General features: G+C 38.1%; 2 long non-coding RNA genes across 2 annotated transcripts in view; one reads left to right on the top strand and one right to left on the bottom strand.

The window, feature by feature from the left end:
• The window catches only part of LOC102009476, a 20,749-nt gene extending 13,220 nt beyond the window's left edge, over nt 1-7,529 (bottom strand). Inside the window, exon 1 of the long non-coding RNA XR_263166.1 lies at nt 7,457-7,529. This is a non-coding gene — a long non-coding RNA (uncharacterized LOC102009476). The remainder of the gene's footprint in view (nt 1-7,456) is intronic.
• A 111-nt stretch (nt 7,530-7,640) lies between these two features.
• Nucleotides 7,641-25,040, top strand: part of LOC102009699 — a 30,682-nt gene continuing 13,282 nt past the window's right edge. The window contains exon 1 of the long non-coding RNA XR_263167.1: nt 7,641-7,682. This is a non-coding gene — a long non-coding RNA (uncharacterized LOC102009699). The remainder of the gene's footprint in view (nt 7,683-25,040) is intronic.

The following is a 25,040-nucleotide window of genomic DNA, read 5'->3' on the forward strand; positions in this document are numbered from 1 at the left end:
AAAAAAAAGAAAACCAACAATATGCTTCTAAACAAACAATGAGTCACAGAAGAAATCAAAGAAGAAATTTAAAAATTTTTGGAAGTTAATGACAATTACAGTGCAACTCATTGAGACTTTTGGGACATTATGAAAGCAGTTCTAGGTGGAAAATTTATCACAGTCAATGCTCACATTAGGAAAATAGAGAAGGTTCAAATAGACAGCCTTATGAGCAATCTTATGATACCTGAAAAACAACAAATCAGCCTCAAACCAAAATTAAGGAGGAGATTGATAAAGATCAGAGGGGAAATCAATGAAATTGAGACTAATAAAACAGTAAGAAAAATCGATAAATTTAAGAGGTGGTTCTTTGAAAGAATAAATAAAATACTTAAACCCCTACCTGGATTTACCAAAAGAAACCTAGAAAAGACTCAAATCAATGCAATTAGAAATGAAAAAGTTGAAATCACGACAGACACTAATCCAGAAGATAGTTACTACTTTAGAAATTATATTCCAGCAAATTAACAAAGTTTGAAGTAACTGACAGATGCCTAGACACTTGTAAACTACCAAAAGTAACTCAAGAAGATATAAATATGCTTAACAACTCAATAACAAGCAATGAAATTCACATAGTAATAAAGAATCTACAAACTAAATATAGCACAAGACCTGATTCACTGCTGAATTCTACAAAAATTTCTAAGGATGTTATGTTACCAATGCTTGTCAAGGTCTTCAAAGAAATTGAAAGGTGTAGAGTGCTCCAAAACTCATTTATGGAAGCCAGTATCACCTTGATCCCCAGACTGGATAAAGAATGGACTAAAAAAGAAAACTATACACTAATCTCCTTAATGAACATAGACGCAAAACTTCTCAATAACATATTAGCAAATAGAATGCAGCACATCATCATAAAGATCATACATTATGATCAAGCAGGTTTCATCCCTAAGATGCAAGGATGCTGATGCAAAGATGGTGCAAGTAAACATACATAAGTCAATAATAATACATCAAATAAAACAGAAGCAAGGTCAGAAACCATATGATCATATAATAGATGTATAAACAGCTTTTAATGAAATCCAAAACACTTTCATGATAAAAATTCTAACGAGAACAAGTATGAGAGGATAATACCTGAATATGACAAAGATATATATGACAAATTAATAACCAACATTATACTAAATGGGGAAAAACTAAACACATTCCCCGTAAGATCAGAAACAAGACCAAGATGTCCAGAATCCCCTCTCCTTTTCATCATAGTACTTGAAACATTAGCCAGAGCAATTAAGCAAGAGAAAGAAATAAAAGGGATACACATAGGAATGGAAGAACTCAAATAATTGTTATGTGTAGATGACATGATACTCTACATAGAAGACCCAAGGAATTCTACCAAATACTCTTAGAATTAATGCAAGCTTCAGCAATGTAGTAATATAGAAGATCAACAGACAAAAGTCTCTAGCATTTGTGTACACCAACAATGAAAGTGATGAGAAGAAAATTATGAAAACAATATCATTCACAGCCAGGTCAAGAAACAGGAAATACCTAGGAATTAACCTAAGAGAAGAAGTGGAGGACTTCTACAAAGAAAAACTATAGCACTCTGAAAAAGGAGATTGGAGTGAATATCAGAAAATTGAAAGATGTCACTTGCTCCTGGATAGGCAGAATCAATATTGTTAAAATGTATACTCCTAAACTGTTATGCAGACTCAATGCAGTTCCAATCAAAATTCCAAAAGAATACTACACAGCTCTGGAAAAAACATTCCTGAAATTCATATGGAGCCAGAAGAGACACAGTATACAAAGAGCAATTTTGGGCAATGAGAGCAAAGAGGAGGCATAGCAATACCTGACTTCAAGCTATACTACAAAGCAACTGTGATTAAAAATGGCATGTTAGTGGAACAAAAATAGATATGTGGATCAATGGAACAGAACTGAAGATACAGAAACTTCCCCAGACACACTCAACTATTTGTCTTTTTTCTAAAATTTATTTTAAAAGTGAAAGAAGGAAAACATATTAACAGACATCCATTTACAAAATAGAGCAAGAACAATGCAAACAATACAGAGTTACAGACAAAGTGGTAGGAAATTAACAATGGTTGTTGTGTTACGTATGGATATCTTCAAAGTGGTTTCTCAAGAAAACAAATAAAGACATGCAAGACTGATCAAATAAGTAATCATTAACTGTTCCTTTTAATAAAGCGATAGAAGTCAGCAGTACATTTACATTAGCAGTCCTGTATATACATACATACATAATTTCCCCTTCTTTCTTTTCTCTTTTCCCTCACCCTAGTTACTCTTTTCTTTTGAGCATTTTCTTTCCTTTCACAATGTCTATCATATCTCCTAATTTTTATTTAGTCTTTCAGGTTCTTACACTAGTGAGACAATACGTTACTTGCACATAAAGGACACTCAGCTGTTTGATTTTTGACAAAGGAGCCAAAAGTATATGTTGGAAGAAAGATAGCCTGTTCAACAAGTGGAAAAACTGGCTGTCCATTTGCAGAAGATTAAAACTGGACCCTTATCTCTCACCATACACTAAATAAAAGTCAAAATAGTTCAAAGATCAAAATATTAAAACAGAAACATTAAATCTACTGGAAGATAAGTAGGTAAAACCCTTGAAGAGGTAAGTTTAAGAAAGGATTTTCTAAACAGAACCTCAACTACACAAGTAGTAACAGCAAGAATCAAACAAGTGTGGTTACATCTGACTAAAAACCACATGTACAACAAAAGAATCATAGAATGAAGAGACTGCCTACAGAATGAAAAAAAAAATTTGCCAGCTACTCAGACGAAGTACTATTATCTAGAATGTATGAAGAACTGGAAAAATAAACCATCTACATTTAAAGATCCAGTCAAAAAATGGACAAGAGAAATGAACAGACACTTCACAGAGGAAGAAATACAAATGCTCAACAAATATATGAAAAAAGGCTCAACATCTCTGGTCATTAGAGAAATACAAATTAAAACAATACATTCTTATTCCAGAGAGAATGGCAGTCAATAAAAAGGCAAACAATAATAAATGCTGGTTAGGCTATCATGGAAAAAGAACCCTTCCTTCATTATTGGTGGGAATGTAAACTAGTACAACCATTATGAGATCAGTATGGAGATTTCTCAAAGAACTGAAACTAGAAATTCTGTATGACCCAGTGATCCCCCAGCTAGATATTTTCCCCCAAAGCTTAAGACATCATAGTACAGCAATACATACATACCAGTATTTATAGCAGCACAACTCATAGTCACTAAATCCTGGAAGCAGCCTGTATAGCCATAAACAGATGAATAGATAAAGAAAATGTGGTCTTTCTGTATAATGGAATACTACTCTGCTATAAAGAATGACAGATTTGAGACACATGAAGGGAAAAGGATGCACCTGGAAAATATAATGTTGAGTGAAATAAACCATCATACAAGCTTAAATACCATATGGCATTCCTCTTTTGAGTGAGGCAAAGTACAAACACAGAGAATAATAAAGGATGGATAGAAGGGAACAAAGAGATTAGTTTCTTGAGGGAAAAAGTAGGACAGCTGAGGGGGAGGGGAAGGGAAAATAAATAGAATAAAGATCTTTCATGTACATCAACCTAGTAACCTCAATTAAGGTAAACACTATTTGCCATTCTTTAAGATTACTAATATCAACAAGAACAAAAAATCAGGTAGAATTAAAGCAGCAGGGAGAAAGGGGGGAAGGGGATTAAAAATAAAAAGTAATAAGCTGCAGCATCTACATGAAACCACTCCCCAAGATGATTGTAATGTGCAGGAAGCGCTATTGTGCGCTAATAGAACTCAAAATTGAAAAAAAGAGCCTGAAGTGTAGAAGAAAGGGAGAGGCAGAAGCAAAGTAAGAATCCTAGAAATTTGTCATGAACATACGATGGTCTGGTAGTAAGAGGGAGTCTTCTAGGATTGTTTTGCTACACCAGATCTAGGACAACCCATACCCAATAGAGAAATTTCTATTTTAATACTGAGTTCAATCAGTCTATCTATCTACATGGTCAGATTCTTCATCTAAAAGCTATCTTGGGGCCATGTTACCAAAAGCCAACTGCAGACACAATGCTATCTCTATTAAAATACCTATAACATTCTTCACAGAAATAGAAAAAACAATCTTAAAATTCATGTGGAAGTACAGAAGACTCAGAATAGCCAAAACAATCCTGAGGAAAAATAGCAAACCTGGAAGTACCACAATATCCAATTTCAAATTATACTATGAAACTCTAGTTAAAAAAAGCAGTATGGTACTAGCACAAAAATATACATGCAGACCAAAGGAACAGAATATAAGACACAGAAACTAACTTAAGTACCTCCAGCTATTTGATTTTTTTTGACTAAAGAGCCAAAAATTTTAAAAAAGAGGCTGGTGAAAATACACTTCTTTAACAAATGGTGCTTGGAAAACTGGATATCCATATACAGAAGATTGAAACTAGATGCTTGTCTTTATCCCTATATGAAACCAAAGAGCAAGGTATGAGACAGGGAACTTACACTGCTGGAAGGAAACTTAGGGAAACTTAGGTACAAGCAAAGCCTTCCTGAACATGATCCCTAGAAAGAATATCAAGGATCCATAAATGAGCCTACATCACATTAAAAGTTCTGCACAGAAAAAGGAAGCAATAAACAGAATGAAGAGAGAACCTGCATAATTGGAGGGACCCTTTTGTAGCTACATTTTTCATAGAGGATTGATATCTAGAAAATGTAAAGAATTCAAAAAAGTTAAACCAAAATAATCAGATAGCCCAATCCACTAACAGGCAATTGAATTGAACAGAAGATGCTCAAAAAAGTACAGAGGGTTAACAAGTATATGAAAAATATACAACACTGTTAGCCATTAGGGAAATGCAAATCCAAATTATACTGTGATTCCATTTCATTCCAGTCAGAATGGCTGTCATCAAGAATATAAAAGCCAATGAATATTGATGAGGATATGGGGTAAACATGAACCATCCTGCACTGTTGTTGGGAAAGTAAACTAGTACAACCACTATGGAAATCAGTATAGAAGTTTCTGAAAAAAAACTAAAGGTAGAGTGACATTTTGATTCAGCTCTACCATTCCTTGGAATATTCCTGCTAGAATTAAAGACAGCATATGAGTGATACACGCACATCTGTGTTTACAGTGGTGTAGTTTGCAATAGTTAAGCTGCAGAAGTAGCCTAGATATCCATCAATGGATGAGGATAAAGAAAACACTGTATATACACACAATTGAATATTAGTCAGCCGCACAAACAAAAATCATTTGTAGAGGATTTGATGGAATAGGAGACTGTCATGTTAAGTGAAATAAGTCAGTCTCCTAAAGTTAAATGCATCATATTTCTCTTACCAAAGCAATCTAAAAGTAAATTTAAAAATAAGTAACTAAGGGAGAGAAAGAAAGAAATTAGAAGATAGATATGAGGAGAAGGTAGAGATGGGGAACTGAAGGAAAAGAGAAGGCAGGAAAGGTGGAGATGGGGAATGGGATCAGAGGAAGAAGGAGGAAAGGGATAGAGCAGTGTCTTGGTTACTTTTCTCATTGCTGAGACAAAATACCCATCATCCAAAGTTAAAGGAGAAAAGATTTATTGTAGCTTACACATTGTAGAAGTTTCAGTTTACAGTTGGCTCTAGAGCAGGGTGATATGGCAGAGGAGAAACAGTTCATGATGGGCAGAATGCAGCAAAGCAGAAGCAAAAGCAAGCAAAGAGCAGTGACAGCAGCTATCCTATTTGCCCTAAGGCAGTGTAGCACTTACATCCAAGCTGGGCTTTTCCATTATCCACACCCAGAACTATGCCAAACCAATCAGTGGGATAATTTAGTAATCACACACCTTTGATCCCAGCATCACACACCTCTGAAAAGCCCCACCTATGGCCATGAGGTTTTGGGGGCACATCTAGACAAAACCATAACATTTAAAAATAATCCAAATATGTTTTATGCATGAACCAATACATCAAAGTGAATCTCAGAATTCTATATCACAATATACACCAATAAAAAGGCTGTCTTGGATAACCAGTTCTTTTTAATTTTATCAGTTCCTCCTCTCCACAGACACTTAGAAAATAATAAACACAAGCAAGTCCATCAACCCCCTTTGCAATCCTGAAGCATAAACATCAGAATCTAACTTTCTGAGGAATATTGTCATGCCAGTGAGTGACTTTTAGAGTTTGTAAATATTCTCCAAGTATTTCTGATAAAGAAGAGCTTGATTACCTTGACCCAAGAGCAGGGGAGAAATTTGCATTGAAACAAGTGCAATAGAACTGCTGGTCAACAATTAGTCTGATAATCCCAGCAGTCTCGTTTTATTTAATAGCTATTAATTAAATTCACATGTACCAAGCTTGTGCTTGTGCCTGGGAGAGAGAGAGAGCCAGTAGTAAGTGAATGTTTTTATGGCACCAAGTTCCAAGTACAAGTGAATTTTAATTGGGTAAATAATTTTTAAAATAAGCAAATCATTGGAGATGAGACCTGAGACATGATTTTAAAATGGCGAAACATTTTTTCCTTTGGATAACATTCCAAATTTTTCTTTCTTTTCCTCACCAATATTGAAAACTGAGTATTTGATGATGCTTAGGAGCAGTAATTACAATGAGTTAATAATTGCTTATTGTAATAAATCACAAGAAAAAAATAAATACAGTCATCTCAATAGTGTTATTTTTCTGTGGCTACTGTAACAAGCTATCATAGACTTAGTGTTTTAGAACAATACATATTCATTACATTACAATATACACCTTAGAGGGGATAAAACCAGGCATTGTTAGAGATGTATTCCTTTCTAGAGGTTTAAGGGAAGGATCACTTTCTTTGCCTTTTCTAGTTTGTAGAGGCCACCACCTGCCCTGCTTGAGGCTCTGTGCACTCATGTTTGAAGTCAGCAATGGCTGGGCACAACTTGCTCACACCATTTCTCTGACGCCCTGCTTCCATGACTGGTTGGCTCTAGCTCCTCTTCTGTCTCCTTCCTCCTCCTTTAACGACCTTTGGGATTACCTCAGGCACATTGGGATAATTCACAATAATCACGATGTGTTATTTTAAGGTCAGTTAATTAGCCACTTTAAGTGTACCTGCAACCTTCATCTCCTTTTGTTACATTCATGGGTTCTTTGGTTTAGTATGTGAAGATTTTAGGTGCAAGACTGTTATTCTGACTATTGCATTAACCAACAATTAGTACTATTTCATGAATATATCATTTGTTCTTATCTTTGTGCTTGACACACGTATCATCCCTGAGAAAAACTAGAACATTTAGTACCATGTCCTTGAAATGTCCATTTTGTGTTCTCAATACTTTTATCACTTCCAGGGGACACGGTAACCATATCAGGGTAATGTTACCTGCGAGACACTGGGAACTTGGCAAACTGGTGTTGCCTGTAGCACTTGCCTTCTTGCCCATATACTAAGTCACCTGCTCCTTAGAATTCTGGTAGTACAAAGGAACAAAGCAAGCTGATGATGTCACTGCATATATGTCTAACCTATAAAATCTCTTTCTTGCAGTAACTAGGGACAGAGAAGAGGACCACTGAGAGGCCACCCCTGACACTCTGATTGCTTTCAGGTGAATACTTTTCCAGCTCATCATCACTGGTGTGTTGAGGAGTACTGTTGTGGAGTGCGCAGCCTTCTGGGGATTTTGCTGAGTGGTGCTGTTGAAGAGAGTGCGCCCCTTGTGGATCTTCCTTGTAGTGCTGTTGTGCCCCCAGGTTCTCCTCATGGAGCCTTCTCTGTTAATAACTATCAATGAAGCCTGTCCTCCCCTGTTAGTAGCTATTAGTAAGTCTTAAAATCCTGAACTCTCACAAGCCATTTCTAGGTATTTCCTTCTGTTTTTTTGGCACAAAAACCTACCCTAATGATGGGGGCTATGGGGTGAAGAGGTCATAAGTTGGCCATTAGTGCCTAGGATGTGTTATGCATGAGATAGGTTTGGTGGGGACCTGTACCATCCAGTGCGTTTCTGTCCTCCAAACTACTACTTATTGTTTGATGTCTGGTCAGTTTTGCTCATCTAGACCACCAGCCATAGCTTCAAAAGCACCTGCTATTTCCATCACAGTTAATATGTCATATGTATTCTGTGTGTAAGCATAGTTTTCTTTAGAGAAAACAGTAAGAGGGGGATTTATAAATCAACCTAAAGCAGCTCCTTTCATTCTAAACTATTAATCTAATGCCACTCTTCTTTATTAAACCTCTGCTCTTCAAAATCAGGTGTTTGAAAATTTTTGAATTACATAGATTTAAGAATTAGAGTTACTGTAACAATCAGTTGTGAGGTTACATTTTGCTGTTCCATCAACAGTTTTTATTTATTATCTATCCTGTCAAAAATTCTTAAATACATATTTAAGTTAATTTCCATGAAAAAGATTAAAATGCAAGTCTGGATATTGATGATTTTAGAATTATCAAAGAAAATAACCTCTCTTTTATTGGCAGTTTACCTTCTTGAGAAGAAATGTTAACATGTGGGAACATTTTCTAAGTATCAGTTACTCAAAGGACATATAGATGGCACATTCTAAAGAAAGCATAATAGACAGTGCTAGTGGATAATAGAACAGTGCATTCCCTGTGCTCCAATAAAACTCTTTACAATAAGCTCTGGAAATTTTTTCCTGTGATGAAGGATTAAGCCATTAACCTTAACAATACCAATGTGTTCTCACTTTAAAATCTTACCTAATTAGTGTCCAAGGTAATATTTAAGAACAAACTTTCTACCAAAGAGCGTGTAAAATCATTAACTGTTAATAAACATGTTAGTCTTTTGAGACATAGTCAAGAAAAAGGATGAAAGGCAGCATATAAACTGTTTTTTATATGAATACTAAGAAAATTTGAGCCATGGGGCTAGATTACCAGCAGGGTTACTCACATACTATACTGCAGTGCTGTCCAGAAGAATGTTCTGCAATGACAGCAGTGTGCCACTGCTGTGCTGTAGAGTATGTCCCCACGTGAGGAGCTAAACTTAATTTTATCTAATCTTAAAGTTTATAGCCATATGTGACTTGGAGCCACTGCACTGACAGTTCAGCTGTAATGATTCCTTTCCCCATCTTACCTTCATACTATCTTCAAATCTCAGCTCCAGTAGCCACAAAGCAATACAAGCAACAAGGACAACAGCCTTCTGCTCTGGATTAGTCAGGGTTTTCCAGAGATAGAACCAATAGCATAGATAGACAGAAAGACAGATGGCAGATAAGAGGACAAATGGCTCATGTAGCTATAGAGTATGAGAAGGTGAAGGACAGGCTGTCTGAAAGCTGGAGACCCTGTGATGCTGGTAACATGGGTGAGACTCAAAGTCTGAAAGTCTCAGAACCAGAAAAACTGATATAATTATTAGTTCAGGGTGAAAAGCTTGAGAACCTGGAGGGGGAAGATGAGGCAGTGTTGGCAGAAGTTCTGAAATTCAAAGACAGAGGCAGAAGTTCTGATGTGCACGGGCGAGAGAAGAGTGTCTTACCTCCAAGAGCCAGAGAGATACAGTGTCTTCCCCACTTAGTTCATCACCTCACAGGCCAATGTCTTCTGGAAACATCCTCACACCTGGAAGGAATGCTTTACCAGCTATCTAGCTGTTCCATCTTCCAATCAAGTTGACACCTTAAATGAACCATCACACAGTCCGAACAATGAGAGTACACACTTTCCCAGAAGGTGCAGCTAGAACATATATTTGTGTCAGGAACAGCAGCAAGTCCAGGACAGGACCAAGATTGGGCTTTGGTAGTGAATTATCAGGGAAGGCAGCAGTGAAAGATCCATTTCCAGAACTTGCTTTGGATAATACTATAGGTTCTGCCTCAATCAGTGTTCCATTGCTGTGACAAAACACATCGGCAAACTTAGAAAAGATTTCTTTTGGTTTACGGTTTCATAGGTTTCAGTCCACAGTTGGCTGGTTCCATTGTTTCTGGAGTTGTGTGGGGGAAAGCATCATGGTAGAGAGTGCATGGTAGAGCAAAGCTGCTCACTTTATAGTGGCCAAGAAGCAGAGAAAGAGAGGAAAGGGATGGGAACAAGATATACCCTAGTACGGCATACTCCTAGTGACCTACTTCCTCCAAACAGACCCAGCTTCATACAGTTTCCACCACCTTCCAATAGTCAGTTGAATTATGAACCTATTAATGGATTAATACAGTGACGAGATCAGAGCCCTCACTATCCAATCATCTTCCTAAAGACACCATCTCTGAACAGTGCTGCACTGGGGACCAACTGTTCAACACATAAGTTTTGGGGTGACATTTGACAGCCAAACAAGAACAATTCTGTGGTTCTGTAGAAGGAGCAGAGATAGAGTTAACATACCTGAATTTGTTTATCTTTCTGTGAGAAAAGATGGAGTCAACTACACAGATTAGAATAAAACCTTCTTCAGACTTCCTTATTTGTTTTGTTAAAACTCACATTCCCAGCACTTAAAACATTTCTTCTCATGGGTTAAGTATCTAATTTGAATTTTCAAATGATGGTGGTGGTGGTGATGTTGGTAGGGTGTGGTGTTCTAATATTCATGTTGTATGAACCTTATAACAATCACTACTGACATATAACTCTGAAAAAAATTTAGTTTTGTGTTTATAGTATTTTCCATAAAGTCTTACCAAGATAGGTAAAGAAAAGCCTATTTATAAATATGGTTAATTCACTACATTTATTGAAACAAACCCAACTGCATTCAATTTTGATTGCCTTAGGGAATACTGGCCCAGTAATCACCATGTTAGTACAGTTGCTCCCTACCACTCTCCTCAGAATTTTTTGTCTTCAAATGTGATTTGCTTGAAAGCACACTGCTGCCAAATCTTGGGCCAAAAAAAGTGCTTCTGTTTAATTCAAAGATTGTTTCAGCAGGGTCAGAATGAAATGAAGAGAGATAAATGTGTATACATACATATGCAGGAAGAAAAATGGTTCCTTAAAATTTCTTAAAATTAGATTAATTAAAATTTTCTTAAAATTAGATTGATTACTGTTTCTGGGGAAGAACCACAAGCTGGTATAGCATTAGTTTCATAGTTTGAGACTGTAATTAATTGGTCATGAAGTTTTCTGTATTTCTCAGTCCCTAGCAGGTGTTTGTGGATGTATTTGGTATCTCTTTACAACTCCTATGATACACATATTATTACCCAGATCAAGCTGGCTTACTATGCAAAAGATTTACAGAATCATCTATAAAAGGACAGAGATGATCTAAATACCTAAATGCCAGATATATCTATGGTATAGAGGCAGCCCTATACAGGTAATGGGTAATGATCAAGTGATTTTCCAGCAACCCTGCTTACTCTGTGACTAACAGCTGTGTACATGGTAATGCCATGTCTTTACAAACAGGGAACACATTTGCTATCCCTCTACTTTTTCTTGTATTCCATCTATTTCCTTCCTTCATTCAACCTTCAAGAATAATAATAACAGTGATGTAGAAAGACTCTGTGTTTAATATTGTCCACTGTCCTGAGGTAAAGCATACCTTGTGCTCTAAAGTACTCCACAGTGTCAGAATTCTAGGTACATAGAAAATGTTCTATCAGTGCTGGTTACTGGAACTTGTACATTACTGGAGAATTAATCAACCAAGGCATATTTTCTGGAACCTTAATAGATCTCTGAATAAATACTATATGTATCATCTTCCCTCAGGGATCTTGTAGTTTACAAAGGGAGAAAACGTGGTACACATCAAATAACTGCTGAAAAAATTAAATCTGACGTATGTGATGGTGGTTGTTTTGAAAAGTAGGAGATCATTGAAAACAGGAGAAGCTGGGAAACACACCATAATGGTAAATAATTAGGAAAGGAGGTTCCCTCTTATATTTGACTTGTTTTATAAAGGTGACAGCTTTGGATTAAAGTCAGAGTGAATCAAGCCGACTAGTTCTCATTCAAGTCTTTCTTCATGGCAGTGATTACTTTTGAAAGTTGCAGGAAGGAAACAAGCAAATGGAATACAGAAATAACATGGATAGAGAAACACATTCTCTGATTGTAATGACATTGAATTAGGCATGTTGACAGTTGTTACAAAACAAGCAGAGTTGCTGAAAACCCCACAGCCGTTTCCATATTATTATTATTACAAGCTTAAATTATTGAGGCATAAAGAATGATTTGTATAGGTTTAAGACAACTATTGTTAATCACAAAAGTTTTCATTGAGACTGAGGAATCAGGGATAGACAAGGTATAATCGTGATGTGGTTCTCAGGGAAGTCCTGGAGCTCAAGGCCAAGAAATACTGAAATACAAAATGAAGGAAAATGTTTGGTAGCTACAGGATTTTTGGCTCCAGGGAACCTGTGCAGAAAACCTTTCATTTGTTCCTCCTGATCTATCCTTGGCTCTGTGCCTGAGAGGTTGGGCAGCACAGAATCAAGAGATGCCTTTTCCTTTGTCTTTCAGTTAGGTTTGATCCATGGGGGATCATGTCAAGATACCAGGGGGAGAGAGAAAGTGAAGTCAGAGTACTTATTCCTCTGGCTTTCTCCTTGGGAATTCGGATGTGTGGGATGGTTAACTTTGTCAACCGGAAGGTCGCAACTCCTAAGAGGTGGTCGTCTTTGTAGAGCCACTTCCGCAGGCCCTATGTGTATCAGTGAACCCATTTTCTTACCCCTTAAATTTTAGGAATTATATCTACTATTACTAGTCCTGAGGCACGGCCTAGATCCTTGCTGCTTTTCCTAATTCCTGCCCACTTTATGGTAAATAGTGCTTTCATCACTTTCTCCAATTCCCTGACTTCAGTGTGCTGTTTTCTGCTTAATGTAGATTCCAGGGTGGTGGAGGGGCTGTGAACAGTTATGAGCACCTAACAGCCAGCCATCTGACTGTTTCTTCTGAGTCATGTTAAAATGCTAACTCAGGTGTGTGTGTGCATTTGAGCCCAGAATAAATCTTTTTTTAAAATTTTTTTTTATTTTAAAGATAAAAGGAGGGAAACATTAACAGACATACAACATTTTACAACATATCATAAGCACAGTACAGACAATACAGAGTTACAAACAAAGTGGTAGGGAGTTAACAATGGTGGTTGTATTACATATTGATATCTTCAAAGTGAGCCCAGAATAAATCTAGTTGATATGGAAAAGGTCAACTCTTCAGTATTTGCTTAGAAATATATTTTCACTACAGCGTGTCCACTCTCCCTTTCAGGACAGGGAGGGTAACTTAAAGTAACTGGCAGGCAAACGGTGCTGCTGACAGGCAGCCACCCTCTTCAGCATTCACTGAGCTGTATCACCATCGCTTCCCACTTGCGCTTGCAAAATGCATTGAGTTCCACGCACTGCTCAATTAGCTGAAGCTCTAACAGCCCAATTTACATGTGAAAATGCTGTTTGCACGAAAAAATATGGAGAGTTTTGTGCACACAAATGATTTGCTTATACAAAATTGTATCTAAAATTTTTGTTTTGCAGAAACTTATTACTTAAAGCTGATGGTCTTAGAGCAGTTATTACAGACAGGAAAACAACCTGATAGTCTTTGTTCCTCCATGTACATTCTTATCTTGGGCTTGTAAATTCTACCTGCTTCTTTTCACTGTTTCCCCCTGAATCTGCTTAGCAGATTCAAGGTGGGGGGAGGCAGGCAGGAGGAGCAGGCTGACACCTGGCTTTTTTCCCCACTGACAGTTGACTCTTGTCAGAGTCTTGCATCCAACAATGATGTGCAAATCAAGATCTTACATGAGTTTGTGAGTCTCAGGTGGAGCACAGAGCAAAGGCATTTAGAAAATGAAATGTACTTTGGACATGGGAACTGATTAAGTGGGATGTGCCTTTCCCTGTGAGGACAAGTTTGGGGACCTCTAAAGTACCATCCACAGAATGATGCTCAGAGGACAGTCTCTTGTATTGAAGCGTTATTTGAAAACCCCAGAGGCAAACCTGGGGTTTTCTCCAGAGCTTAGTGAAATGCTGGTGTTGAACAGCTATGGGACTGTGCAGCTCAGACAGTTTTTCTCCATTCATATAAAGATATTGTCTACTTCAGGGTATCAGTGTCTGGCACTAACTGGGTACTTGTGTGAACTTTCAGCTTTTTTCAGGCAGTCACATTGGTCAAAAGAATATCTATTTCCTATGATGAGCTTGATATCTTTTAGACTGAAAAAGTGATTCTAAGCCACAATTCTTGGCTCCAAGGAACTTATAATCTTATTGGGGTTTAAAGAAACATACATGAGCTCAATTAAGTAAAGGAGACTACAACAGAATCCTGTATCAAATACAGTATTTACTGAGCACCTCCTAGGTGTTAACCATTGTGTGAGGAATAAAATTTCAGATTTGTATTTGACTCTGAGGTGCTTTCAATCTTATCAGTGAATGATGTGGGCACAGGTTTTATGTGTAGAGAAGAGAGAGGCTATGACAGCTTGGAATAGTGGAGGAATGACATGAAGTATGAACTGGGCCTTGAAAGATGTGTTGTGGGTGAAATGGGGAATCCGCATTAATCCATGTTGGGACTTGGAATACACATACTAGGATCGGTCAGAAGGACAGTGGAGATTTTATCTGGAGAGTGGTTGAGATTATGTGGTTATATCTTTCAATGTTGCCCTGGGACGTTTAAAGATAGCAACCATCACTATAAAGCAAAGTGGGGAGCATCGGTTAGGGAATGTGTCACTCTTGCCAGGAGCTGGATTCCCTGTCATTCTTTTTTCTTTAATTTCCAGCCTCTCTCTGTCTTTTATAGCAGCTTGCTTCTGCCTCCAAGAAGTGCTCTGTGAGCTCTTGTTTTATATGTGGGAACATTTCAGCAGTGTCCTTAGCAAACACCATGTCATCAATCATACTGGACAAACTCAGCAATGAGGGAGGAGGAGGAGAAGTTTGTTTTTCATTTAGGGAGGCACAAAGGTCATAGGCAGCTGTGATTTCAATAGGGTTTTCAGTCCCAATATTTCAGTGTACACCTTATTCTTTTTCTTCTTGTCAGACTTGCAGCATTTTTTGCCCTTTTCAACTTCTTTCTTACATGAAATGTATTTTACCAGTCTCTGTCAAGTTCACTACAAAATATCCTTGATGCACAAGGTCCAGAGAGCTTTAAAAATTTCCTTCTCTTGTACTATTCGGGAACACTGCTCAATCCTTTTTGTCTGTAAATCCTCCCCAGCCTTTCTGCTTTGCTTTCCTGGGAGCACGGGGCTGACAGTGTCATAATGATGAGGAGGGAACAAGAGTGGTGACAAGTAGCTGGAAAGGACTTGTTCACTAGCCAGAAAGTGCTAGCCTTGCAGGCAAGGAAGGAAGAGCATGCTGGGAACTCAGAGTGGTTTTGGGCTGACAGGTAAAAGGGAAGGAGAAGGCAGACCTGGAGATTAACTCAGATGGAACCCCAGTGATCACGGGTGATCAGAGCAGGTTAGAAAGGCAAATGGGAATCCTGGCATATCTCAGGGATGCTGTATTAGGGCCTGGAATGAGTCAGAAGTCAAAGCAGCACAGGAAACATGGCAGACATCACAGCAAAAGGAAGAATGATGCAAGAGGTACATGGGTCCAGGGCAGAGACAGAAACCAACTGCTTTGGGGATCCCCTAAAAGAAAGGAAAACACGCCCCCTCCTTGGAACAGGACTTAACCCTGCACAGCGCCAAGTGCCTGCAGGGCCGGGCTGACAATTAGTGAGTGGGGACAGTTAAGGAAACACAAGAGAGTTTTGTGGTCTGTGGCCAGCTGGGTGCACACCTGTTCTGCCAGCTGAAGGCTGCTTCTCAGTTCCAGCCGAGTCCTCCATAGAAAGCAAATCCAGCGATCCCAGCTCTTCTGGTATTTTTATTAAGGGTAAAAGGTTGAACTTTTAAAAAGAAATCTATCCTTTTTTTTTCTATTTTAAATGTTGGAAGCAAATCAAGATTTTTTTTTTTTTTTTGAAAAGCATCACAAGGGCCAAGATTGTAGGAAGGAAATCAGACACATCTGCAGGCTGCTTGGCTGAAGCTGCTGCAGGGTGCAGAGTGTGCGGTGCAGCAGAGTGTTCTTGTCTCAGCCTCCTGCAGGCCAGCTGCTGAGTCTGGGCATGTTACCTGTCCTAAGTCTCAAGTCCCTCATGTGCAAGATGTAGATAGTAACTTCTGTCCCAAAACACTGTACCTCCCACTGATTATATGTGTAAAGTGTCTCTTTTTTTTATTTAAAAAAAGACCTTGACATTAAAGCAGCTTAGGTGCTCAGCTTCCCTCCTCAGCCCCCTCATGTTTGAATTCATTTTTGAGAAAGGAGGGCAGACCTTGGTGCCGAATTAATGCTCTACCAAGGTCATAGCCAGCAGGTAGGTTTGTGAACCAAATTCATGTGTCAATGTGGGATGCCAAAAGTGTTTTCTTTGCCAGTATAGAAAGTGTAACCATAGAATAATTCTTTAAAAGTGGTTATAGCAAGAGCAACTGCAAAGGAAAAAACAGAAAACAAAAAGGCAATTTAGTTTGACACAGTTGCTAATTCTGCTTCGTCCAAGGAAGGTGTCTAGGGACCATGGGAACAGGCGAGTGTGACAGAGAATTTGTAGGAGTGGAGAGCTGGGGGAGTCTTAGAGGGAAGATTAGCCAACCAAGTAATCAAACAACAGTATTTTTCAGAGCACCTGCCAGGAGTCAGGAAGCATGGACTGTCCTCAGGGAAGGTGACAAGGCCCTGGATAGAGCTCTGGGTCATGTGGCCTGAAGGCATGGATTTGACAGTGGGGAGGAACAATGCCATGTCAAATAAAAAAGACATAACCAAATAAAATATGCATACAAGGGCATTGAGGGAGTCGATGATAAGTTTTCAAATCTTTATTAGCACTGGTGTTTCCATTGTCCATGACAGATATTTATTGAGCCAACTATGGGCATGGCACAACTGCCCTACCATGCTAAAGACAGATGGGGTAATCTTTTTCACCCACTTGGGAGAAGATGAGCTACCATATTATGGACTAGCAGTGAGCCTCCCCTGTTTCTCTGTCTCTCCTCTCTCTTGCCACACATCAATACCTCCATCTTCCTTTCCCTCTCAAACCTGCTTCACCTTTTGTCTGCCACCTGCTGTATTGTTCTCTTTTCCTCTTTCATCCAACTGACTATAAGTACTATTGGTTCTCTCTCTTATTTATTTCTTCTTCAGTCTCTTTTCTCCTGTTTCTAGCACCTCTGACTTTCTTTAGCTTTTCAATCCCACCTATTTTGTCTAGAATTGTGTGACACCTTGATATCATCCTTTACCCCCAAAACCTCCTGAGGCTTTGCTGCACAGCAGATGAAGTCTAAGATCCTCAATAGACTGCTTCAGTGATGGCAAACCTTTTAGAGCTTTCAGTGTTACAGACTGCCTGCTGTGGTACCCGTGCCATACGTTCACCACCATCGGGCCATTTCAAGATCCTTGTCACACATTTCCTTGCCTACACCAGACCCATTCTTCTGTCACTCTTTCCATAAAACCTGAAGTTTTTACTTCAGAAACTAGTTTTTTGGGAAAGCCCCCAATAGATTATTTTCATTATTGCAGGATACCATAAGTGTAATTTTTAAGAGAACTTATATTTCACCTGGCTTGAAACATGTATTTCTTTTGCTTAGGAATGTACATTCTGCCTTTAAACATTTTCCTTTACCCTTATAATGTTAACATCTGTATCCCAATAAGTTAATCTGTCATTAGCTAAGGTCTATTTGGTAGTTTTTCCAAGAGCCATGCCTGTTTGATATATTGTCCCATACTTAGTCATGACAGTCTTTTGATGCTTTATGTCACTCAATATTTTCACCCCACGATAATAAATTGGAGAAATGAGACATCTGCTTACAATTTATTCCTGTTATGTCTTTTACTCTCTGAAAAGAAAATGGCAACATTTCTAAAATGAGAAAGCTAGGTCACCTTAATCCTTGTAAAAGCTACCCACAGAGCCATGTGATGATCACTTTATTTTTGGCATTTTAGTATATTTGGTTGAGACACTAGAATATTTATGCCTTTCCTTGGAAAGGTATTCCATTAATTAAGCAAAGAGTGAGTGGAGCTTAGCATAATGTCAGGCATTAGATTAGCCACAGGGCACAGAGAGGGTAGACGCTGCCAGCATGGGGGTGGCTTAGGGTTGAGTGCAGAGAGTGGCTGAGGGCATTGGTTTGGGGCTCAGTCCTGATTCTCTACTGAGTGTGTGCTTGTGGCTGTGTGACTCTACTTAAGTCTTCATTACATCAGCTGAGGAAATGAAAATAATTCTGTGTACCTTAGGGGGCTGGAGAAGATGAAAGGAGTTATATATGCAAAGTTTCTGGCATTTATAGTATACTTTCCACAAATGGTAACATTCTGTAACCACAGGAGACAAGAATATGGACCAACACTGCCAGGCAAAGAATTTACCTTGAGCATACAGGATTGTATTAAAATCCCTGGGCTGAAGTAGCAAATGAATGCCATTAGTGCAGTAGGAGTCACTAATGTTCAGTGAGTTCTTTTAACATGCTAGAAAATATTTCATCCTTGCAGGTTTTTTGAGATGTTATTGCCTTTTTGTTTTATAAAGAATCTGAGACCCAGAGAGATTAAGCAATTGGTACACTACAGGTAAATTTGTTCATAGGATGCAAACTATCTCCTGTGGAGAAGTCAAAGTGATGTGTGTAAGTAGCTGAGGTCCACAGATATAGACAAGGAAGGAAAAGCTTTACACAGGGAGGACGGAGGCTAAAGAAGAGAAGACTTGATTAGAAACTCCTGTAAAGCAGAGTTCTGGTTCAGCCTTCCTTCTGATGATGTACAGAGACTATTAGACAGATTTGTCTAAAGCAGTAGATAATAAATTAATTAACCTAGAAAAATCAGTGGAATATTACTCATTATAACCAGCAGACAGAGAAAAATACAAGGAGCACCCACAGAAGCACTATAAGGACTTGGATTATAAAATCACTGATGTGTCTGTGGAGAGATGTTGACTATCTCAGGGAACAGCTGTTCACAGTGAACTTTCTAGGCTCGAAGGAGACTGGAAAACAGGGAGAGAGGAGTAGAATTTCCTAAATTGAAGAGATTAAAGGCAGGGAAAAGAAGCACTCAGTGGTGCCTAGGTTGAACATGTCTGCAGCTGCTACTTTGGAAGGGAACAAGCAGGCTTGCCTAATATAGAAACAACAACAGGACCTGAGGAACACCTCAAAAATTGTCCAAGCCAAGGAAGATTTCACTTATAAATTTATATTTGACACTGGAGACCAAAGGACTACTTACAATGCAGCATTTTCTTCTTTTTAAAAAGAGAAAAATAAAAAACAATAACAAAATAACAACAACATAGACAAAAACAAAACAAAGCAAAAACAGTAAAAATGATACAGAGTTTCAAAACAATGACAGGACCCAGCAGTGGTTGCTGTATTTCACATTGTTATCTTCAATGAACTTGCTCAGATTGCCAGAGGTAAGAATGCAAGATTGATCAAAGCATTACAGAAAATTAAAAAATAATAAAAAAACATTAGAAATGATACAGAGCTTCACTAGACAAGATGATAGGAATTCACCAATGGTTGTTACACTGCGTATTGTTGTCTTCAAATAAGTTGTTCAGATTACCAGATATAAGCATGCAAAATTAGTCAAAAAATTTAAGCATTAACTGTTCTTTTTAATAGCCATTAGACATCAGCAGTAAAATTATCCCAGATATATACATATATATGTATATATATTTCCTTTCTTTCTTTTTCTCTTTTCCTTCATCCCACAATGCAGCATTTTCAACTTTTTAGCAGGTGTTATATGGTGGTGCATAGAACTGTCTTGCTGCCTGACCACCTGAGTGAATACGGTCTGCAAAGGAATGTCATCTGCTGAGGTGGTAGGACGGCAGGGTCACAGCATGCTGGCAGCTCCAATCCTGGAGCAGGTATGACAACAGCTTCTGACTCATGTTTATAGCACCATGTTTTAGATAAAACTGTGAGTCCATCAAGCACTTTCATACACATTGGGCCTGACATCCTCACAGATGCTCAGTGAACAGGTTTGGCCATACCTGTTTTATATTCGAAGGGGCTGAGTTTTGGAGCAGTTAGCACAAGGGATTTGGTTATCAGTCACTAGTGCACACAGCCAGGTGTCAGCCTGCACTGTGAGACTGGGGCTCAACACTCCTTCCCTTCAGTCAAGGCAGATTCGTCAAGGGGTCATTTTCCCAGGTGAGTCCAGAGAAATAAGGATGGCATATGTTGTGTGGTGTCCCAGCTAGTGATGATTCTACAAGTATTAGCTTTTAATTAACCATTACTATTCATTTAACTAGCCCAGTAGAGTCTGTTCATTTTTAGGATCTGAACTTGCTAATTAGAGAGTCTTCACAAATGCTTGAATCCATCTTGTGTCATGGTAACCACATGCAGATAGTCCTTGGTGTCCATCAGAATTGAATCTAGGATCCCCGTCTTCCTCTCATGGCTACTAAATTCTGCACCTGCTTACATCTCTTACCTAAAATGGCACAGTGCTTGCATATAACATATGCACCCCCTCCCATGTACTTGAAATCACCTCTAGATTACTTATAATTCCTAGAAGCTGTTGTCATACCTGCTCCAGGATTGGAGCTGCCAGCATGCTGTGACCCTGCCGTCCTACTACCTCAGCAGATGACATTCCTTTGCAGACCGTATTCACTCAGGTGGTCAGGCAGCAAGACAGTTCTATGCACCACCATATAACACCTGCTAAAAAGTTTGAAAATGCTGCATTGTGGGATGAGGGAAAGGAGAAAAAGAAAGAAAGGAATATATATATATATATATATATATATATATATATATACACACACACACATATATATGTATATATATATATATCTGGGATAATTTTACTGCTGATTTCTAATGGTTATTAAAAGGAACAGTTAATGCTTAAATTTTCTGACTAATTTTGCATGCGTATATCTGGTAATCTGAACAACTAATTTGAAGACAACAAAAGTAAATTCTATGTAAGTGGCTTTCATACTATCTTGTTTATGGGACCATGAGAAGAAAAGTTGTCTGTACCTATTCAGTATAGACATTTCAAAACATATTTGATTCCTGGGTGTTTGAGTCCACGTTTGCTGAACATATGGAGGATACAGAGGGCTGACTGAATGTCCCCCTCCCCCATGGTACTGGGGATGTAGCTCACACTAAGCTACATCTTTAGCACATTTTTATTGTTCAGTTGCTCAGGCTAGGTCCAAACTTTCTGTTCTCCTGCCTCAGCCTCCCAGAGTGCTGGGATCATAAGTAGGCACCATCCTGCCTGCCTTACATGGTTTACAACACGCATTCATAACCTATAAACGATTGAATCAGTGTGATTCAGCTGCCATAGCCACAAACCATAGGCAGTGTGGCTTAACCAGCAGAAATGTATATACTCAGTGTGTGGAGGCTAGAAGTCCAAGAGAAGTAGTCAGGCGAGTTGGTTTCTCCCGTGGTCTCTCTGCTTGGTCTGTGGGAGGTCACTTCACCAGGTCCTCACGTGGTGTTTCTCAGTCTGCACACACCATATTCTAATGCCCTCTTCCTATAAGAATGCCAGTCATGTTGAATTCAAACCTGCCCATATTACCTCATTATACCTTAAGCACTTCTTTTTAAAATTAATTATATTGGTATATTTTAGATATACATTATGTATTTTACATATACACGTTAATCACAGGGAATTTGTACCTGGATATGATGTCTTCATTCTTTTTTTCCCCCCAATCTCTGCCGTTCCCTTCAACTCCTCTTCCCCTCTATTTACAAACGCTTTGCTGTCATTTTCCTTTCTATTCTCTTTTTTCTTTTTCCTTTTCCCCTCCCCCCTTATTCCCTTCATATTTCAACATTTTCTTCCCAATTCACAATATCTATTATACATTTTGGTCCTTATTTACCCTTTCAGTTTCTCACACCAGAGAAATAATATGATATTTAAATGTATGCATCTGATTTATTTCACCTAAGGGTATGGTCTCAAGGTTCATCCATTTACTAGGAATGTCTCAAGTTTATCTTTTTTTATGGCAGAGTAGTATCCCCTTGAATAAAAAAAAAACAAAACACATCTATCCACTCATTTGTTAATGGACATTTGGGCTGTTTCCAAGATTTAGCTATTCAAACTGTGCTGCATGGGTGTGCATATAATGCTGTGCTTAACCACCTCTTGAAAGGACCTGTCTCCAAATATGGTCACATGCTGAGGTACCATTGAAATCCTGCATAATTTTGATGGAACACAATTAGCTCCTAACAGCAATACGTAGTCAGTTTCGATATCAGCCTCTGACTTTTCTTCTCTGAGGAAGTTTTGGTAAGTACTAATGAGCCCTGTCTACCTGTAGGAATGGTTGCCTCTACACCATAGAAATATAATGCAGACCACAAAAATAACTTTAAATTTTCTAGTAATCTCACTAAAACAAAATAATTTTAATAATGTATTATGCTCAGCTCATTACATACCAGATTGCCCTTTCAGTATATAATTAATCAGCATAAAATTTTTAATATGATAGTTTACTGCTTTTGGAATAAAGTGTTGAACCTAGTGAGTATTTGTTTTTTGTTGCAGTGCATCTCTGTTTGGACAGGCATGTTCTAGGACTCCATAGGTGCACCTGGTAAATGGCTGCCATTTTGAAGGCCAAGACACTCATCTGAGATCTCACATGACTTCTTGCTTCAAAGTATGAAAACTAAATCTTAATCTTTACTCATATACTTACTGAAAGAAACCAGTAATTCTAATCCTCTCACCAGTGGAATTTGGAGAATGCGGGCCATACTTAAAATTAAAATTAGCAAAACAAAAATAAAAATTCCATGCCACAATTGCTAAGATATAGAATCAGCCTAGATGCCCACCAACAGATGAGGAGATAAAAAATTGTAGCAAAATAACTGTAGATAAAAAATTGAAACATTAGTCATAAAGGATAATAAAGTCCTATCATTTTTAGCAAAATGAATGGAACTGGTGGGCACTATGTGAATTAAGGCAGACACAGAAAACAAATACTGTATGCGAAACACACACACACACATATATATATATACAATATATACATTGTATGCAAAACACATATATATATACAAATACTGTATGCAAAACAAATTTGCATATGTGGAAACTACACACTCTCAAGCATAAGAGTAATTTAGTGATTATGAGAGGGTGGGGAAGGTGTGTGGGAGTGAGGATGGATAAAGGCAGGCTGGATGTGATCTATATATGCTGTATGCAGTATGAAAATCACACTGACCCTCATTAATATGCTTGATTAACATGTATTATTAAGTCAAAAAAGAAAAGAAGTATCTATCCCAGTCCACAATATACTGGGGCAGTATTTAGCTCTAAGATAATACAGACGGTATGCCTACGTTTGTTTTCACATTATGAAGTGTTTCACACAAGCAATATTTTATTTGAACAAAATAAAGAGATACTTTTAATTAAACCCATTTTGACTGGAAGTCTCCCTCCATCCTAGGAATTATATCTGTCACTACATTCCTATTCCTTTGATAATAGTGCCTTGCTGTTCTTGCGCTACATATTATGCTCACACCACCTCTGGACACTCTTACTATTGTTCAAATCTGTGATTAAAGTGCTTCTTTTCTACTGTATAATACACAGCCTAGAGATTTTCCTACGGTGATCTTTTGGTACTTTCCTCTCTTGGTTACGGTGAAGTTTTATCATAGAGAGGAGCAGAATAGGATTTTTTTATTCCCTGAATGAAGAGGTTTTATACATATGGCTTTAGGGATGTGTTTTTCCTTGGACATTCAGGAAAATTAGTCTTAAAAGGCTTATCTCCCATGTACACCTGCCCTGGCTATGCACTGCTGTTTAGGGTGTTGTGACTTAGTATCAGTGAGACACTAAACCAGTGGGAAAAATCTATGTTTGGTCACAGCCAGGGCTGTGTAGTTGGTTATTATTTTTTCTCATCTGGGAAACAATCCTTGTAGCCCCTGAGATAGGGATCTATTTTTGTCTGTTTCCTTGTCTTGAGTTTGTTTCTTCTGCTTCCTCTGCAGTAATGAACATACTGGCCCTTAAACTAGATTAAGTCTAAAATGCTACATTTTCAGAGGAAGCATCTAGAAAATTAAACAGTTAAAAAAAGGCTGCCTTTCCCTTCTCATGTATTACATAAAAGCTAGTTATGCCAAATTTGCTTTTCTGTGCTCTGTTAAGAGTATCCTCATTATCCAAAGCACAGTCTCAATGACTAATCAATAGTCTCCAGGGAATGTTTATGTACTGTACAGAAAGGGAGGATTCTAGGCTAATAGAGAAGTAAATTTAGTCTTGAGGCAAACTCATACATGAACATTTAAAAAAAATAGTGTGTGTACTTGTGTATGTAAGGGAAATGACCCTCTAATCGCCATTTTCACAGAGCTCCACTTTAAACATTGCTCTGTTGCTCCAAACACCAAGCACATCTGAGTCTCACCTCTATAAAGGTCTGTGTGTGTGTGTGTGTGACTGTATATGTGTGTGTGCGTGCCTGTGTGTGAGTGCATGTGTGTGTGTGTGTGTGTGTGTGTGTGTGTGTGTGTGTGTGTAGTCTGGAAGAAGAGAATTGGTCAAATAGGAACTTTGCTTAATCTATTTGCTGCTAATTCAAGCTTGGGCCATATAGTTATTGTAATAGAGGATGAGAATGGGAAAAAGGGAAAAAAAAAACAGAAACACTTCATATTATAAATCTGTTCTTTAATGCTTACAGCTGCAGGCAGCTTTAAGAACAAACTTTTATTAGCTTCCTATTAGAGGATCATTTCCCTTATAATTTGATTATTAGAATGGATATATTTGAAATCTACATTTCCATATATATAGAA

This window comes from Chinchilla lanigera, unplaced genomic scaffold (genome assembly GCF_000276665.1).
Source record: "Chinchilla lanigera isolate Chin_1 unplaced genomic scaffold, ChiLan1.0 scaffold00062, whole genome shotgun sequence".
In the NCBI taxonomy this organism is placed as follows: Eukaryota; Metazoa; Chordata; class Mammalia; order Rodentia; family Chinchillidae; genus Chinchilla; species Chinchilla lanigera.